The sequence below is a fragment of the Macadamia integrifolia genome, chromosome 7, assembly GCF_013358625.1.
Source record: "Macadamia integrifolia cultivar HAES 741 chromosome 7, SCU_Mint_v3, whole genome shotgun sequence".
Lineage (NCBI taxonomy): Eukaryota > Viridiplantae > Streptophyta > Magnoliopsida > Proteales > Proteaceae > Macadamia > Macadamia integrifolia.
The window spans coordinates 28701017-28708559 of record NC_056563.1 but is presented as its reverse complement, the minus strand read 5'-3'; positions in this window follow the sequence as shown (position 1 = coordinate 28708559).

The following is a 7543-nucleotide window of genomic DNA, read 5'->3' as shown; positions in this document are numbered from 1 at the left end:
TGAATATCTTAAAAGAGAGAGAGAGAGAGAGAGAGAGAGAGAGAGAATCTTGTTTTTTGGGGAGATAAAATCGGCGACAAAAGTCAGGTGGGATCATGGAGGAAATCAGAGGCGCTATCTCAGTTAAGACTAACGGCTAGTTTTTACTTAATATTTGTTTTGAACAGTAGAGGTGGTGGAGGAGGGATGGAAAGAACATGAGTTAAGGACTGCCTTCCCGGAGCGTCCCTCCAACGGCTATATCTGGTGGGTCCCACTCGGTTGCATTTTTCTCACTTGGAAGTCCACGTAGACGACTGTCTGACGTGGAATGACGGTATCACCTTTCACATTGCCTTTTTCTTTAGATTTGATGACCTCAAAGTTTGTGAGTCTGTGACCCCAACGAGCACATCTTACCAAGCAAAACAGGTGAGACTAAAGACCTGGCCCTTTTAAAAGCCTTTTCCTCCAAGGGTACACCAGTGTGCTGTCCTACAACTCCAAATGCCCTTTCTTTAAAGGTACTAAGAGATGAGATGTGGTTCTTTTGAAAGTCTTTTCTCCAAGGGTATGCACCAGGGTAGTTGTGACGTGCATTGTCCTACAGCTACAAATGCCCTCTCTTTGAGGTTTGAAGGGTAAGACTTAAAAGATGTGGTCCTTTTCTCCAAGGGTATGAGGGTAGTTGTGACGTGTATTGTCCTACAGCTACAAATGCCCTTCCTTTGAAAGGATAAGACTAATGATGTGGTCCTTTTAAAAGCCTTTTATTTTTTTTTTTGGTACACCAAGTGAGTTTTTTATGGTAGAAGGTACACCAAGTTAGTTGTGACGTGTATTGTCCTACAAATGGCCTGTTCTTAAAAGGATACCCTGAAAATGGAAGAAAAAGAACCCTAAAGATGAGTGGGTACTTGGGAATCGGTTATATTCACTTGGGGTACGGCTGGTATTCAACTTGATCAGGTGGGAATACGTTGAGCAGATCCTTGCTTTCTCTGAACCCCTTTTGAAGCTCTATCGTCATGGATGGATCTTGAGATGCTACTACTTGCAAGGTTGCAATCATTGTTTTTTTTTGGGGGGGTGGGGGAGAGGAGGTTGTAACAGGTTGCATTTAGCCCTTCAACCCTAAGGGTGCTAATTAGGACGGTTCTTGAGTAATCCAAGAATGGTTTCAATGGTTTTGGTCTAAAGGGTGGTGGGGGAGAGGAGGTTGTAACAGGTTGCATTTAGCCCTTCAACCCTATGGGTGCTAATTGGGACGGTTCTTGAGTAATCCAAGAATGGTTTCAATGGTTTTGGTCTAAGGGTGGTGGGGTGGGATGGAAGAGGAAGAATTCCTATTTCACTGGTGATGTGACCATTTGATGAGATTCTTGTACCATCAATAAACTCCCATTCTCTAATGATGAATTTGAAAATATTATTCATTTTAATCATCTAAACAACTCGATGCCTACACAAGGGATTCTTCTTTCACCATGGTGAAGGGATCCAATATTATTTGGTCCGAACATTTTAGCTAAAATCAGCACCAATGAGAATGCTTATCATTGCATAAAAAGCCTGAATTTGAGCTCAATCAATTCCTCTTCAGCTATGAAGTAGCCTCTAAAGACAACCCCCTCCCTAGCTACTTTCACAATGATAGTTGTAATTTTCACTATGGGTGGAAGAAAACTCAGTCCAACGTTATTTGTTCCCGAAAATTTTAGCTAAAATCACCACCAAGGAATGCTTATCATTCCATTAAAAAGCCTAAATTTGAGCTCAATCAATTCCTCTTTAGCCATTAAGTAACATCTAAAGACAACCCACCTCCCTAGCTACTCTCAAAATGATAGGTGCAATTGGAATGACTTGGAAAATTAAAGTTCCCTATAGATTTCAATATCATCTTTTTAAGCCTAAAGGACCAAAAGTAATCACAAGACCCTATATTTAACAAAGCAAACTTTACAAAAGGATAAGAAGGTCACCTCATTCTTAGGAAGACAAATATGTCACTGGAGGTTGATGGAGACTATTGTTAGAAGGAGAATCACTTCGTTTGAAGAAACAAAAACACCTTAAATGTCGTTTGAAGAAGAATAAATGAATCACCACATTGGCAACTATAATATTGGAGGCCAGAGAATTCACAGGTTAGAAAGCAAGGGATTGGATAGTTCGATCCACACTTATATGCAGTATTTTTCGGAGTTAAGTCTCATATTGGCTACTAATTGACCTATAACCCTCTTATGCACCTGGAAGTCCCTCCACTTATCAGTTCGATATTTTAGGATGTAAACTTTATATGGTATCTGTTGGTGTATGATGTCTTGTATTCTATCACAGTTTAATTCAGAGAGTACTGGTGCAGGTGCCCTGATAGAACAGAGTGACAGTCCCGCTTGTTGGTAAGTGGACCATGGGGGTTGCAAGGGGACAAGAGCCCCCCCTGCATAGAGGGGTGTAGGGGCACAACCCCCGTTCTAATTTTTTATTTGAGGGCAGTTTTATACTTTTTCGGATTATGGTTTTTTACGATATATTTGTAGCGAAGTTTACTTTCTCTGTAAGCAATTCTTAGAGGTGTGAGGGCGAGCATTATAACCCTATTCTCCATTGATTGTAAAACAGAATCTCATCTAACCGAGGACGTAGGCAATCTTTCCAAATCTCGTAAACCTATGTGCATTATTTGTTCTTATTTTTTCATTATCTTTTACATCATTTTTAAGGTTGCGTTTCTATATTATCAAAAAGGGTTTTCACTGTATCTACGTTTTCACAGGACATAATACTTCTGGGAGTCCCTCCACAAATTTACGGGTCTTGGTGGTTCAACGTTCAATCCTTATTGATCTTTTGTTATTGAAACCTTGATCCAATAATCATTGGGAAACCCATCCCAAAACCATCCCATCCTCTGTTTTTTTGGCAAACATCCCATCCAACTTATTAATTGGATCCAAATCAGGTCCTAGAAACCGTCATGTTTGTTAATGAGACGGTCAGGTTCTAGATCTTAACAGATTGATTCTAAGACGGTTCTCAGTTTCAGTCCCAAATTGACACCCTTAACCAACCCATTTGGCCCTAAGATCACTTTCACAAGTTACAATGATGTTATGAAGATCATCAGGACCATTCAGGTTGTCCAGAGAAGGTCCTTCATCAATTAGAAAAGAACCATTCACCTGCTTTGCTCCAAGTGGATCCCAATCTTCAAATACAAAGGATTGCTAGTAACGTTGCAGTGGGTTCCAGCAAAATGATACTGAAGATGACCTTAGTACTGAATTGAATATTTGTATTCAACAATGATATCAATTTCATTTACTACTAAGACCTACAAATTTTATGAAACGACAGCCCATTGAGGAGAGAGGACAACGACAGGGTCTTCTGCTTCTCTGCTGTTGCCTGGTCCTAGTATAATCAATTTTACCAAAAAAAAGTCCTAGTATAATCAAACCTGCAACCCATTCCACTCAGGACTGACATGCAATAAAAGTGTTGGACTCTCGGGATTTACAGTAAGACCATCACATATACGGTTATTAGGAGAATGCTACAGTGATTAGGTGGAGATGCCCAATGGCTTGGGACTTTTAAGTCAACATTTGTGACTTGACACCATTGCAAGCAAAAGGGTTACTTTGAAAATCTGGAGCTGAGGTGTGAACACCTTTTTGACATTGTTTGGCACATCTCCAACACCTATTTTTTAGTGCAAAAGATTGGCTGAATTGTTCTAATAGCCGTTGTTGTGCATCAACACAAGGGATTGTGATTTGTAAACTGCTAGGTTAGGTGAGATGAGGTGATCTGGGCTGTAAGCCAAGCAAGTTGGTCTTCCTTGGAAACTGAAACTGAAACTGAAACCTCTTCCTTTGACGATTGAGACACATAATCAAACATCTCATCTTCAACAAGAAGTCAAGAATCAAGAGGCTTGGCTTGGCATGCATGGCAGGGGCTTGGATATTTGGTTAACGGATCTTTCTTTCTTCTTTTATTTTTTTTTAAAAGGGTAACGGATCGAATTATTCATGTCTGTTCGTTCGTTTACTTGGAAAAGCAATTTCGCATGTGGGTTCCGATTTGTTCTTCTTCCCCACCCCCATTCTCCTCTTTTTTTCTATTTGGTAATGTGACTAATGTTCCAATTGCCGTGAAGAGTGTCACTGTCTAGATGTAGCCAAATGCTTGGACTTAGTAGACTTAAGTAGGGTTTAGTAAAGGTCAAAGAATCCCGATAAATAGGTGATAGAGACAGGGATTGGACCAGGTCTTCTTTTGTGAACCATTTTGGTAAGGTGTTTGATTGCACTGGGAATCCACTATGTGAAAATATAGTGAAAAAGAGAGAGATTAAATGGATTCAATATGTGAATCAGATACTGTAAAAGAATGATTTTCATAAGAGGACCTGATCCAGACTCGTTGAAACAGATTATGCTATAAATATTTGTGATCCGACTGGTGGAGTGACACTTTCATTTTGCGTGAAGTACTGAGGTTTTACAAATTTTATCTATTGTAAGGAGTGTTTTGGTGGGGGCCTTGTTAGAACTCCCTATGGATTTGAGTTTGAAACCCTATTGAGGAAATCACACAGGAAAAACAAGAACATAAATCTAATAAAGTTATGGAGGATCGATTTTTACCTTTCACCTAGTATGCTGAAGATGATTGATGTTGGTCACTTCTACTTTCGCTCTCTTAGCTTGGCTATGGATCTTCTACAGCTCCTTAAACCTCATTGGTTCTCTCACTTTAGTGGTAAAGTGGGGAAAAATGAATAATAGCTGTAGGGACCCAAAACCTAGTATTTATAATACTGTCCTACACCCAAAACCCTAAACTACAATGGGTTGAGCTAACATATCCCTAAACTTGAGAGTGGATCGAACCGGTTCATGCAATTTGACTCTCACCCATTTAATCAACCCGAATAATTGATTTAGCCCATAAATCCAACAATCTCCCACTTGGGCTACATTAATTATAAGGATGTCTTTTAAATTGATGTGGTCATAGAATCTTATTACATTAACCACTCTTACTGTGATTCAGTTGAAAAACCATTCACATCAAATAACAGCAAAAGATACACCTCAATATACAACATACAACTTTCTGTTATTACAAACATAAGTAAGTTTCTTAACACGAATCTATCCTCAAATTACACTGTTGTCATTCCATGTAGGTCCTTAACTATGATATTAATCTTCACTGTGGCAAATCGCCTTTGATTTGTGGTTAATATCTAACTGTGGCTTTCCACCTATAAACTGTGGCAAATATTGCCTATGAACTGTGACAAATACTGTCTTAAAATGTGGCAAACATTACATTTTGAATTGTGGCAAAATATTGCCTATAACTAAGACAATTACTACCTATAAAAACATTCTCAAATGAAATCATAAACCAAATATTTCAAGAAATAACTGTGTATAGTGTAAATGCTAAAACTTGACCATAATTCATCAAACTGTGCCCCAAAACATACGGACTAAGGTTCAAAACATAAACAAATACTAAACAAAACCAGAGCTCCCACTAATCAAGCATTTCAAATAACTGTATGTAAAGAAATCCTAACTACTTGATGAGACCAATTTTTACTTGCTCTCAATTGCTGGTGATCAGTCTACCTCACCCTTTCTTGGTATCATCCTGTTTATCAGCCCCATAATTCTTCTTCTTCTCTAACCATTTATTGAAAATAAAACAGTCATTCTTCACATGTCCTTTCTTATGGTACCAGAAACACTCTACGTTGTTGGTATTCTCTTCATCCTAAGCCTTTTGAGATATGTCAAATTCTTAAGAGTTATTAGTCTTGTCATATGGCTTGACGCTTCCTCTATTGGAAAAATTCTTGTTCCTTCTGCTTGGTCCACCAGAAGATCCCTTGTGGAAAGTTGCATATGCACTCTCAAACCTAGTTTGTTTCAATTTTTCTTCCTCTTGAGTGCACATGGAAATGAGCTCATTTAGGCTCCAATCGTCCTTCAGTGCAATATAAGTAGATTGGATAACCTTATACTGACTAGGGAGGGTATTCAGTGCAATGTGTACAATATATTCTTCATCGATCTGTATTCCAAGATCCTTAAGTTTATTAGCATTAGTAGCTACACCCAAAATGTATTCTCTAACATTCCCACATCCATCATACCTTATATTCATTAGCTTGGTCATCAATGTGATTTTCTCAGCTTTCTTGTTGTGTTGAAACTTGACTTTAATAGCATCTAGGAATTCTTTTGCAGTGTCTTTGATCTCTATGTTCCCACGTATAATTTCAGAAACTTCATTTTTTAAAACCAGTATGCACTTTCTGCTTGCTTTGGCCCATTTTTTAAACTTAGTCCTTTCAGCATTTCTGCTCGAGTCTGTGAGAGGCTCAGGTTTAGGCTCCCTAAGTGCCAAATCTAAGTCAAAAAGACCTAAATGCAATTCTAATTCCTCTACCCACTTTTGATAGTTGTTACCAGTGAGCATTGGGATGTAAGATACATAACTTGAGGGAATGACCATCCTACTACAACAGTAACAACAACACAATATATGCCAAAATTTAAAATATAAATCATAATATAAAAGCATGTAATACCATCAATATATTTTAAATAAGAGTTACAACTAAAACTATATCCCTATCCTTTGGGACAGGAATTAGCTGATTCTCTTATATTCTTCTTTTAACTGTGAAAACAATATTAACTTCGGAATTCAATCACCTTTGGGTAAAAGAACTCCTAATTCAATTTTCCTTTCTGAAATGTGGATAATTATCCTCAAACCTTGATAACATAACATTTGGGAAAGTATCACCTTTATTGTTGGGGAAGATACAATTGAACTGAATGTACCACTTTAGTGGGTTTCACTTAGTTCTATCATATCTTTTCCATTGGAGATGTATATCTTTATGTTCAAAACATACATATAAATATGTCACTAGGACAACAATAACCATATAAGAGTCACAATCGCAACTACATTCCTATCATTCGGGCTAAGAATGCACTGGTCCTCTTATAAATTTATATTTACTGTGAAAAGAACAATAGCTTTTGAAATCCCCTCACCTTTGGGCTTAGGAACCTCTAGGTTACTGTCATTTTCTTAACTTTGGTGACATCACCTTTGGGCAAATGTCACCTACATTGCTACCCTGTGAAGAATCATGGAATAATAAGATGTACCACTTTGGTGGATTCCGCCTCATCCTTTCATGGTTTCCTAAAAAATTACTTTGCAACTAAGAATGAGCGGAAGCTTACACCCTTTTCCATATTAACATATCTCAATTTCATGGTAACCAATAACATATATATTTTTCAAAGCATTGATTTATGCCCTCTTGTTTCAATGAATGAAACTAAATACAACATAAAATTTCAAATAAACATGCCATATTAAAAATTAGATCATTAAATGTGGCCCGAAACAAGGAATCCAACGCAAAAAACAGATTTCAATTTGGCCTTAAAACGAACCTTTAAATGAAATTTAAAGTAGTTTAAATAAAAAACCCAAAAGGAACAAA